At 60.1% G+C, this 12,103-nt stretch overlaps 1 protein-coding gene across 1 annotated transcript in view; it reads left to right on the forward strand.

Annotated features, from left to right (window-relative positions):
• Nucleotides 1-362: 362 nt before the first annotated feature.
• Nucleotides 363-12,103, forward strand: part of ANKRD11 (ankyrin repeat domain containing 11) — a 111,544-nt gene continuing 99,803 nt past the window's right edge. The window contains exon 1 of the mRNA XM_084533000.1: nucleotides 363-566. The gene's annotated coding sequence lies outside the window, so the exon portion shown is untranslated. The remainder of the gene's footprint in view (nucleotides 567-12,103) is intronic.

The raw sequence follows: 12,103 nt of genomic DNA on the forward strand, positions 1-12,103 counted from the left end.
CTACACGGGGCGCAGAGGGGGGGGGGCCCTGAGGCGCCGCCACCTCACGGCGCTGCCCCCCGGTCCCTCCCACCCACCTGTCACTCACAGCCCCCCACCAATGAGCACCGCCGCCGCCGAGCTACGTCAGCCAATGGCGGCCGCGCTGCGCCCCTCCCTCCCCTTTTCCCCCCCCCCCCCCCCCCCCCCCCCCCTCACCCCCCCCCAACCCCACCGACGCGCTGACGTCGGGCGCGCGCGGCTCGGCCAATGGGCGGCGGCGACGCGGCGGGCCAATGAGCGGCGGCGTCTCAGCCAGCGGCTCGAGCGGGCGGCAGCGCTGCGAGCGGGGCCGGGCCGAGCGGAGCGCAGCGGGGCCATGGAGCGCGGGGCCGGCACCGCCACCGGCACCGCCACCGGGACGTGCGGCCGCTGCTGCCCCCCCCCGCCACAGCAGTAGCCCCCCGCCGCCCCCCTGCGCCCCTTTCAGCCGCCTCTTTCTCTCTCCTCTATGCGGCGGGGCCGGCGGAGCCGCCGCCAGGCCGCGCTCCCCCCCGCGCCGGGCTGCCTCAGGCCGCTGAGAGCCGGTAAGGGGCGGGGGGGGGGGGGGGAAAGGGAACCGGGGGGGGGGTTTTGGGGTTAAGGGGAGGGTTAAGGGTTAAGGGGGGGGTTGGGAAGGGGGGAGGGGGTGATTGGGGGGGTCTCCGGTGAGACCGGGGGGTGCCCGGTGGTGTGGGGGGGTGTCGGTAATACCGGGGGGTTATCGGTAACGGGGGGGGGTTATCGGTAATAACGGGCGGTTATCGGTAATGGGGGGGGTTATCGGTAATACGGGGGGGTTACCGGTAACACGCGGGGGATCCCCGGTGATACCGGGGGTTACCGGTACCGGGGGGGGGGTGGGCTCATCGGTAGGCCGGGGGGGTCCCCGGTGATCCCGGGGGTTACCGGGAGGGGGGCAGGGAGGGGGCCGCCACCGGGGGCTGCTCGGGGCCGGGAGCCGCGGCCGTTCCCTGCCCCCCCTCCCTCCCTTCCCCCCGTTACCTCGGGGGGCGTCGTGCTGCGGGGAGGGGGGGGGGCAGCACCGGGAGGAGAAACGGGAGGGAAGGGGGGGGGAAAACAATGCCCCGGGCCGCCCCTCTCGGTAATTTCCGCTTCCCATTTCATCAGCCCGGGGAGGCGTCAGAGCCCCGCGCGTGTGCGTGCAGCCCGGGCTGAGCCGCCGCCAGCCGGCCGGGCCCGGTCATTTATTTATTTATCTATTGCATTATTTAATTATTTATCTATTTATTTCTTTTATTTATTCATTTATTTATTTATTTATTTACCCCCCCCCCCTACTAGCTTCATCCAGCCTTTGTGCCCCCCGGCCCTAACCCTCACCCCCACCCCCACCCCCCCTCCCGGTGCTGCCGCCGCCCCCAGCAGCTGCCCCGCGGTGGGGCCGGGCCCGGGCCCTCCCCCCCCTCCCGTTCTCCCTTCCCCTCCCTCCCCGCGGAGGCTCCGGGGGCCGCATGTGCGAGGATTGGCTCGGGCCGGCGGCCCCCGGGTGTGTTTTGCTCTCCGGTTGCAGGGCTGGGATCCTCCCCCCGGCCGGCTCCCCGCACAAAGTGCTCTCTCAGCGCCGGGGGAGCGAATTCCAGGCAGGGCTGGGGGAGCTCCAGGCCCCCCCCCAACCCCCCAGCACAGCTCCTCGAGGGGCTGAGCTGGGGGCAAATGGAAGGAGCCCGGAGCTGCGCGGCTTTGGCCTTCTTCTGGTCCCTTCCCAAGACCGAAGGGCTTTATGTAATCACAATTCCAGCCTTTTTTTTTTTTTTTTTTTTGGGGGGGAGGGCGATTCACTCCCGCGCGCTTTGGGACGGCCTCGGTGCGCTCTTTTGTGCGTGCTCCACCAGGAGCTAAATATTTGCCTTGATTAACTTAAAAAGGAAAAGTTGGCGCTCGTGCAGCATGGCTTCAGCAGCACGTTCAGGGTGCCTCCTGGAGCACTTCTCCAGGCCGTGGTGGGACAAGGGCTGGGAAACCGTGGTGTGGAATTGGGGCCGAGCTCCATGGGGGCTTCTGTGAGCTGGGGGGGGAGTGTTGGTGCTGCCCCCAGCCCCATGGGGTGGTCCCTGCACGTGGGCACACGCTCGGGGCTCTCTGTGCCTCCATCCCCAAGCTGGGGGCTCGGCTCTTCCAGCACATGGCTGCTGCGTGCCTCCTCCCTGCCAGGTGCTGGGAGAACCGGGGAGGTTTGGGACTTGCCTCTAGGAGAGCTCAGGAGCTTTGGGACTTGCCAGGGCGCATCTTTGCTGGGTTTCAGCGAAGTTTGCTGCGAGCCCGTGCCGTCGGGCTGGCTGGGGCTTGCATCACCCCCAGCCCCGTCTGGGTGCGTGGCGAGGCTCCGGCTCGCAGCAGCCTGGGTCGCCTCTGCAGCGAGTGCTGTTAGAGCGTGGCTGGCGTGTGAGCCCTGTGGTTTCTGCCCCCGACTCGCTCCGTTCCCAGCTGTGTGTGTGCTTGTGCCTCCTCTCCGTGGTGGCTGCGGAGGCCTGGCCCTGCAGGCTGGGAGCTGGAGGTGTGGAGCGAAGCGTTCCCCAACTGGTTCTGCCATCCAGCGCTGCTCTTAGAAGTGAACTCTTGTCCCCGTCTCCATTTCATGAAAATGTGGCTCAGGGTGAATTGATTTATTTTTTTTACGTGCTGCTTTTTGGTTTTACGACGTTGTTACAGCGTTTTCTCAGGGTTAAATGTATGGGCTGTCCAACGTGGGGATTGGGTTTGGGGGGGGAAGAACACTCAAGCCAAAAAAAGATCACCAAAAAAACCCCCAAACAAAACCCCCCTTGATCAAAGTGCTGGCCTTCGGTTCTTCCTTCCTGTGTGGCAGTCGACCCGTTAAGCTTATTTCATTTTCTACTTTTGTTTTAATTGACTAAACCCCCCCGCTCCCAACGCCGTGGAACAAAGCGGAGCGTATCGCGGTGCCGTGCGGCGCGCTCTCTGCTCAGCAGAGCAGACAAATGTATTTCTCTGGGGTCAGTGCAGACCGGTCGTGTTAATCAATACTGCACCAGCAGCGCTCCGGGTGAACCAGATGGGCTGCCTACAACTGGCGCTGATTATTTTAACTGTGTAATTGTAACATGGCTGCGCGCTGACAGCGTTTCCTGCAGATACTTCAAAGCCAGGTTCCTGACGAGTCTATCTTGGCGGCGTTTAATCCGCGCTCTTTGTCTGGGTGTTGTGGCTTTCGGACACACGTTTGAAGCACTACCAGGTTTTCACCCTCCTGCTTTTTTGGAACGTTAGGGGAAAGCCCTGCCCTGTAATGAGGAGGTGGCTGGGGCGAGGGGATGTGAGCAGGGCGGCTGCTTCCTGGGGGCTCGCGGTGCGGATCCTCGCCGTGAGTAAGAGGAGGAGGAGGAGGAGGAAGAGCGCCGAGTCTCCGGGAGGAAATGGCGGTATTTATTTCGAAAGGGCGCCTGCTGCCCTCAGCGGCCTTGGGGGAAACGTCGGGGGCGGCGTGAGTGGCGGCTGGGCCGGCCTCGTGGTGGCTCGCTCAACTCCTCCTGCAAGGAGAGGCAGGCAGTTGGCGGGACCGGAGCTGCTTAATTATGTTTCATGAAATTAACGAGTGGCAGCTTTCTTGCGAGGCTGGCCCCACGTCTCGAGTACCTGAATTTCCGGCTCGGCAGTCTGCGCTCGCACCGCAACCCTGCCCTGCCGCGAAGGCTTCACGCGGGGAGGCCCGCGGCAAGTAGGGGCAGGTACCGGCGCTTCGCAGCGGGGCCGGGTAAACGATACCTGGGAGCGTTTCCCCGGTGCCTTTTGGTGCCTCTTCTCATCGCGTTGCCCTGGCAGGGCGCTGTGTCTGCTGCCTCCGCCGTGACCGGGAGCTGCGCGCGTCTCCGTTGGAGAAGGCTGCCGGGAGAAAGCGGTGTCTCCATGGCGAAGGTCTCGGTGTTTCGTGATAAACTTGCGTGTATTTTTACCCCGTCTAATTTAAACAGTCTGCACGACGCTTGGCAGGAATGATTTGTATGCGGCCTTTAAATATTTTCTCTTCCCCGCGAGAGAGATGAGAGGCGAGGAGCTGCCTTCGCCGAGGGCACGAAGCCCTTCGCTTCCCAGCCAAGTCTTATGTAATTTGTATGCCGCTGATGCGCCGTGAGAAGAAAATACTCGCGTGAACGTGAAAGGGGAGCCTTGTGGCCAGCTCTCCGCAACGGCAGCGCCCCGAACAGTGCGGGTTTGTGCAGCTCCAGCCTCAATAAAGCCCGCTTGAGCTCGGCGCTGTCCCGGTGCCCCGCTGTGACGCGGGGTAGGAAGCGTTCGGTGCCCGTGGGCCGGAGGCTGCTTCTCTGCGCCCCTCTGCACCTGTGATTTTCTGCCTTTCCCACGTGAGGACGGGTGCTGTGGGGTGGCTTCTTCAGCAGCTTAATTTGTCGGAGTCTGGGCGGCGGTGCTGGCTTCGTCTGTGACTCGTTGTAGGTGATGCCAATTTGTAATCCTTCGCAAGTGCCTGAAAAATAAAAGCAAAAAAGGAGCTTAAATGCTAAGAGCAGCGAAAAATCTGTTCGGCATGCAGCGTGCGTGGAGGAAGCGGGCGCATGCTCTGCGCTGCGTAGCCTCCGTCAGCCGGGCTGAGGGCTTTCAAAAATCTGCTCTAATTTTGATGCCGCGTGTGGAATGGCTAATCCCATAAAAGCCTCGCACCTTTGGCCAGATGAAACGCTGCCGTTTCTTCCCTTATTTCAGCAAAATATTTTTATAGACGGCATTAGCGCCGTGGCTCCAAGGGCAGCGCAGCCCTTCCAGGAGAAGGATGGCGCTTTGATCTGGCAGCTCTCAGGATCCATTTCCAGTCGCCGCGTTCCATTAGCTCTGTTTATAGCGCTGCCCTCGGACTCGCTGTGTTTATATGGCTCTTCGGGGTGTTAACGTTCCTGCGTGTGTGAGTTCTTTAATAAACTGGGGGAATAATTGGGGTCAGCAAAGGAAGCAGTCCTGTTCGAGGGCCCGTTTGGGTCTGTTGGGGGCTTCCCCTCGTTCCCGGGTGCCCCGTGAGCTGAGTGGTCGGGTGCAGGGAGCTGTGGGGTGGCCCCAGAGCAGGGCTATGGGATCCCATTGCCGTGTGGATGAGCTCTTGTGCTCCTTGTGGTTCTGCTGCTGCCTACAGAGGCCGAAACCGTGGTCTGTGGAGGAGAGACCCTGCCCCAGCATGAGCAAGTGGCTGGGGTAGCCAGAAGCCAGCGGTGTTTTTCTGGGTCAGGGTTGAAGGCGCTGTCGGGGCGGTGATGGAGCGCGTCGTGCCGTCTGCGTCGCCCGGCCATATGGACGCGTGCGGTGCCGGCGTTCCTGCGCTGAATTATTTATCTGCCCCAAATCTCCAGGCAGACTCGAAGAAAACCAAACTTAGCCCGTTTGTAGTTTCACAAAGCTACGGGTTGTGCACCAGCTCGGTGCTGGTAAACCCGAGCTGACGGCATTGGACACCTTGTGGGAGCGTTGAGGTGTCCGCTATGCTGCGTGAGACACGGCGCCCGCTCCTTGTGCGGTGACCAGAGCTTGGAGAAGAGCGTGGAAAGGGAAGGGTCGAGCACTTGCCAGCGTGTGTGAACGCAGCCTTGTCTCCACGAGGTTGGGAGGAAGCTGATGTTTTTGTTAGGTGTGAGCAGCGAGGAGGCCTCTGCTCTCCTCTTGCGTTGGCTTTACCTTGTCCAAGACAAGTTCTGTGCGTGTCCCTGCCTGGAGAGCGGTGCTGGAGGAACTCGGGGAGACCAGCAGCTGTGTGGGGGCCCAAAATCAGCTCCCCAACAACAACGTGAAGCTGTTAATGTTGTGTCACAAACATGGCAAGGTAGGAAGGTGTTACCCTCAAAAAAAAAAAAAAAAGAGCTCTGATTTGGAGGCAGCGGGTGCTGGGGAGCTGCCACCCCTGCGCAGCAAGGGGCTGGGTGCTGGTGATGCTATGCTGCTTGGGGCACCTCCCAGGGAAGTGAGAGTGCAGTCAGGAGCACTATTAGAAAAAAAAACACCATAGAATGGCTCTGAAGGAAAACGAGGTGAATGGAGACGTTGCTATCAACGCTAAATTCCTTAATTGCAGTTCGTGGTCCATCTTCGCCTTCAGCAGAGCAGACACGAAGGTGCCCCCTGCCCCCGGGTGAGCAGTGCACCCAGCCTTATCAGCTTATCTGGGCAGGAGTTCAGAGCCGTAAAAACCATATCCTGCTTGCACCTTCCAGCCTATCCTGTGACCTGCTCTGTGTAAACAAGCTGTGCCAGGAGCCCCGCGGCGCTCGCTGCCTTTCTGCAGGCCGGCTGGAGCGGGGGGGAGGCGGCGAGGTGGGGTCCCGGGGGCTGCGGCCCCGATGTCCCGCTGGCACGGGGGTCCTACGAGGAGCAGGAATTCCCTGCTGGACTTTAACCCCTCGGGCTGCCCTCTGCTCTGCGAGCTGGTGGCTGCTGCTGATGGATCCCAGGTGTGTGGGATCACTCAGCACTGAGTGCTGCTGGCTCGGGGACACGGTGATGGGGCCGCCCCTTCCCAGTCCTGCTGCTGGTGTGCGGGGTGCTCTGGGGGAGCACATCCTGCTGGTGCGTATAGCTGTGGAAATGCCACTGTGCCATTTGGTGTCCTGGGGTGGGTGCTGGGTGCGTGAGGACCCGTCCTGCCCCGCTGTGTGTCGGCAGGCCCGGAGCCAAAGGCGCGAGCTGGGTTTGGAAACATAAACCCTGCGCGCCTTGGAGGCTCGCCTTTGACTCCAGCTCGTGCGGCTGCTTGTCCTGCCCGCTCGGAAAGGACATCCGAGAACAGGCTGGGAGGAGGAGGGCAGCTGAGAGCTGCTGTGTCTCCGCTTTCCTTCCTCACCAGAGGCTCCTGGCGTGCTAGGGGCTGCACGGAGATCTCCTGGCCCCTGCTGCTCTGCTCTTCTGCCCCGGCCTGGGGTGCCCTGCGCTGCCCGAGCTGCTCTGCTGTGGGGCACGGCTGAATTCAAGTGCCTTCCCTGTGATTAGCGCTGGTGCTGGGGTGTTAAACGTGTTCTGTGGTGAGCTGAGTTGCCTTTCAGCCCTCCCTTGTGCAAGGGAGGAGGGGTTGGGGAAGAAGGCAGCTCTGTGGCTTTTTCCAGGCGTGCTGAGCAGTGCTGGTTGGTTCGAAAGCCCTAGGTTAGAGTCTTAAAATGCTGAATGTACTTCTGCAGCCCGTTCCATCTGCTGGCTTCTCCTGCTTCCCTCGCCATCTCCCTTCTGCCTCTCCCTCTCCTGGGATCTCCTCTCAGAGCTGCTGCGCTGCCTCCTCTGGCCCTCCTCAGCCAGAGCCCTCGGCTCTAATTTTAGCCAGTCTGCCTTTTGATGTCTCCTCGCTCCTCTTCCTGCCTTTCTGCTTCTCTGAGCTCATCGTGCGTCGCCGTCTCCCTGTCGAGATCTGGGCTGGGCCTTGGCGTGGTGGGAGGAAACGGCTCCAAAATGGGGTGGGCAGCCCAGGGGGTGAGGGGAGAGGGGTCTGGGGGCTGGGGGGGCTGCTGCTGTGCACAGCAAGGGGCAAAGGCTGCTCTGCACGGGGCTGTGGTGCCCGGCCCGATGGTGCTGGTGGCCTGGGGGGCTCAGCACCCTGCGGGCACGCTGCTTGTGCACATAACGGGTGCAGAATGCAACCGCGTGCTGGGGCAGACGTGTGGCCTGCTTTAAAGTACTTTGAAAGCAACGTTCAGCCCCTCTGCTGCTGCAGGAAGGAGCTTGGGTAGGGACGCAGAGATAGCAGCTACCGGAGGCTTGCGGAGGAGCCTAGCAACTGCTGCTGTGCTGTGAGCTGCAGATTTCTCCGGGCTGAGGCTGGCGGCTGTTCTCTGCGGTGTGTGGGGAGAGCTGCGTGCCTTGCTGGGCTGGGATCAGTGGCTGAATGAGCCGAAAGGAGAGCAGTAACGCTGCCATGGGCTCTGCACCAAGTGGTCCTCGGGGAGAGCAGAGCATGACCGGAATACACCTGGCTGTGTGCGGGGTCTGTGGGTCACCAAGCTCACCTGGAAGGATTCTCCTTACCCGGCTACTTCCTGACCTGCCTCAGTGCTGTCAGCAGTGGCAGCGAGCGATGAACGCGCTGCTCCCCCGGCGTGGCTGTGTGAAACGTTAACGCGCTGCCTCGCTTTGCATCAGCGTCATGATCCGCACGGGGCCCGGAGCCGGACTTCAAAGGAGGGAGTTTGCTTTATGGCTGAACCTCTGAGCAGTTTTATGCGCAGGGTGGAGCGAGCTCGCGGAGAATATTGCAGTTTTCCCACCGTCATAAAAAGTTATGATCCTCATGATTCAGGCGTTGTGCTGGAGGTGGAGGCAGGAGACAGGCTGCGAGGTCAGAGGCAGCGCGCGTGGAGCGAGGTTGGACGTGCCCATGCAGGGGACGCTGCCTGCCATGGTCCCAGCTCGCTGTGTGGTGCAAGCAGCACCTCGTGTTCCTCTGCCTGTCCCCGAGGACCTGGTGTTTGCCTTCCTCCCAGGGCTTTGTCCCAGTGCAGAGCCCCGAGCCGTCCCCATGGCGTGGGGGACACCGTGCGCCAGTCCCTAGCCTGATCGTCTTCCTCGGGCTCTTCTTTGGGCACGAGCCAAGGGAATTAAAAAATAAATAAACGGCTGCCAGTGAACTTTGCTCATGCTTCAGAAGATGCCCAAAGTCTCAGATAGGTTCCCCGGCAAGAAGGGCTGTGGAGGAGCGTGGGGTCACCTTTCTGAGCCTTAATGCTGAAAACCGAGGGCTGGCAGCGCGCTCCCGTGCCCTGGGCTGCCTCTGAACCGCGGCAGGGTGCGAGCGCTGCGAATCCTGGGGTATAAAACCCCCTTCAGCGCTCCGTCAGGAAGTTAGAGCTGATTAAAACAAGTCACTATTCCAGTCCCAGTCAGATCTCTATAAATATTCCGAGGGGCTTAGCCGCTCGTTTCAAACCTCCTCTCCTGGGATGAGGAGGCACAAACGCGCCCTTTGTTTGCAGCCCGGGAACGGAAGGATCGCCACGCTCGGAGGCAGTTCTATCTGCTGGAAAACCGCTGCTCTCAGGACCTGCCCCGTGTCCAAGTGCACACATACCTGCATTAAGGTGGCTCGCTTTGTTAGCAGCAAGGATTTTATTCTAAATACGTGAAAACTTGAAAAAAAAAGGGCTGGCTGCGATCCCCGGCTCCGGGAGATCCATTAGCTGTTACATCTCCCCTTTATTTATTTCTGTAAACACATGTGTGAATGTAAACACTCTTATCCAGAATGGCTTTGCAAATCTCCCTGCATTAACATATATTGTCATGGAGAATAATTTTCATTTAACCGTAATTTGCTTTATATTTTCCTCCCCGGTTGCTATAGAAACGCAGGCCGATGTGGCAGTGCCGACTGCCAGGAGCTGGGTTATGCGGTGCCTGTATAATGGACCTCTGCTCATCGCGCCCAAGGACCCGCGGTTACGTGCAGGAGGCTCTTGGTTTGGGTGATCTGGGAGGTGCCTGGGGTGCCTCGGCCCCAAATTCGGAGCGACCCAGGGTGCTGCTCTGTGCCGCAGAAGTTTTGTCGTGAGGACCGCCTGGGTGTTCAGAAGACCGGAATTGATATTTGCTGCTCTTGCATCAGCTAGGCTTCGTTTTCAATTTTCATTTTGTTTGCTGTCACAGCCTGGTTAGCATGTGCTTTCTGTGGCACCCGGTTCAGCTCCAGACCTTCAGCATTGAAACGCCGCGAGGAGATGTTCGTTAGCCTTACTGCGCGTAAAGATGGGCTCCTGGTAACAACGCGTGTCCTTCTGCTGGCTGCAGCCCCTCAGGTACCCGTTCCTCCACCCCACGCCCGTGGGGAAGGTTGGGGAGCTCAGCCTGCAGGGTTATCCCCGAGCACTTAGCCCTGCCTGCAGGGACACACGCTTTGGCTAAGCGTGGATAAGCGGGGCAGACACAGACTTAGTTTGGCTGTTGTGGGGTTTGGGTTCTGCACCCCTCCGTTTGGCCTCCTCGTGTCTGTCCCATGCTGCAGTTGCTGTTCCTCTGGACTCTGCCTTTCCTCTTGGTGGCATTGGGATTGGCTCAAATGGAGCTCGCCGTTCTGCTCACGATTCATTTTTGCTCACTGGGATGAGCTAAAGGAGAGGGGATCAGCCACCTGGGAGTTCCTTTGGTCTGTGCTCCCATGGCCGAACCCCGAAATGGTGACTCGGGAACATCAATTTCGCTTGCCTCCAGAATCAGATTCCCCCAAATGCGTGTTTGGTTGGGATTTAGGTCTTAAGGAAGATTTGTACGTTGGCCCTTTCCTTCCTCCCCTTCGTGGGCAGGCGCCAATTGTCCCTTACGTAACGGCAGATTATCCCGGCACGTGGATGCGCTCGGATGCATATGGGCTCACAGTCGGTTCTTGGTGCTTTACGGAAAGAATTGAGTAACATTTTGTTCTGTAATGCAGTATGAAGAAACCGAGCATTTTTCTGTAATGGCGTATAAACAAGTAGTGATAACATCCTATTTAAAGCCTTCGGAGGAGGTAGGGCTGAGGAGGGGAGGCAGGGCTGAATCAGTCCCTGTTTTGCTCAGTCCTACACGCCAGCTCGCAGCACGGCTCGCAGCTGTCAGGGAGGGCGAGCGAGTTCCAAAGGAGCTGCCGAGGGGCCTGGGCTGCTTGGGGAGCTGGAGGTGGGGACGGGGGACCCGTGGTGCTGGTGGAGCTGCTGCTGCCCTGGCTGCAGCCTGCGGGCTCTGCTGGCCGTCTCACCTCCGCCCCGCCGCTCGCTTCCCTGCCTTGTGCCGTGCCGGCGCTTCCTGCTGCGTGCCGGAGGCAGGAGTGAAGCGTGGTCAAAGGGCAGTCCCCGTGGAGTGGAAGGGCTGGCAGCGACGTGGCTGTGAGCAGGGCTGTTCCCTGGGATCTCACGGAGGCTCCTTGGTGAACTCTGCTCCAATTTTGTTCAACTTCAGCTACTCAAAAAGCGACTGTTCCACACCAAATGCTTCGTAACTTGCGATTATTTTACTCGAGAGTTGAGCAATGAAATAATAACACAGGGAAATGCTAGGAAGGGAACCGTGAGCTGGTGCTGAGCTGAGCTGTCTGCTGGGGCTGGCTCTGCGGTGTCGGCCTGCCCAGGGCTCTCAGGAGCTGCTTCCAGCCAGAAACCTTGAGCACGAAGGCAGCTGCCTTCCTTGACTCCTGCCCAGCTCTGGGGCTGGTATCGGAACAAATCTTCATGGTGTTTTTTTTCCCAAAGGTGCAGTGCTGAAGGGCTGCGTGATGAGTTGCACTGTGAGCACAGCCCTGTGTATAACCGGAGCGTGTGGTGGCTGAGTTACCTGCTGTGGGCTCCGTGGATAGGCTCTTAGCTGATTACTCTGTTAAACATTCATTCGTTACCCGAGAGAGCGGAATGGCTTCGGTGGCAGCGAGTATTTGACTTCCTGAAGCCTCGCTTTGAAGCTGGAAATATTTTCAGGTCCACTTGTTTGCGCTCAGTTCGGGCCTGACAGCTCGTCCGTTACCGTATCAGCGCCGCGGAGAAGTGTTAATCGCAGATAAAGCTTCCTAAAGCCCAACCGTCCCCTGCTCCCTGCTGCTCGCGGGCACCGGGGGTGACTTGGAGCCGGGGGGGAGCGCTGGGGGAGATCAGGGGAAGCGGGACATCGATGGGGAGAGGGCGAGCTGCGGCCTCCAGCTCCTCGAGCCCCGGCTTCTCCGGGGTGGCAGGAGGGAGAAGCCTCCCCCGGCGAACTTCAGCCTGGGAGATTGCCACCATATTGCTGCCTTCAGCTGCCTGCAGCTAAAAATACCCGTGCTGCCGTGCAGCAGGCGCTGCGAGAGTCTGCTCGGCTTTCCTCTTGAAGGAGGAGAGCTGCCTGACCGTGTGAGGTGCTTGGGGAATCGCGCGTTTGCTGAGCCGCGTTGCCATTTTGCTTCTTCCAACCCCCCAAAAAAAAAATAGGAAAAAAAAAAATGTGGGAAGAGTTGCTCTGGCTGGAGTTCCCTTTCTGACAACAATAGCAGAGCCGGGGTGGGGTGCGCTGAGGACTCGTAACGATGCGAAGTGCCCGAGGATCGCTCTCCCGAGCTGCGCAGACGTCCCCACGTGATGTGCTGGTGCTGTTTAGTCTTCTGCACGGCCAGCAGCGTTCCTGCGACGGG

The sequence above is a fragment of the Aythya ferina genome (genome assembly GCF_964211825.1).
Source record: "Aythya ferina genome assembly, chromosome: 12".
Lineage (NCBI taxonomy): Eukaryota > Metazoa > Chordata > Aves > Anseriformes > Anatidae > Aythya > Aythya ferina.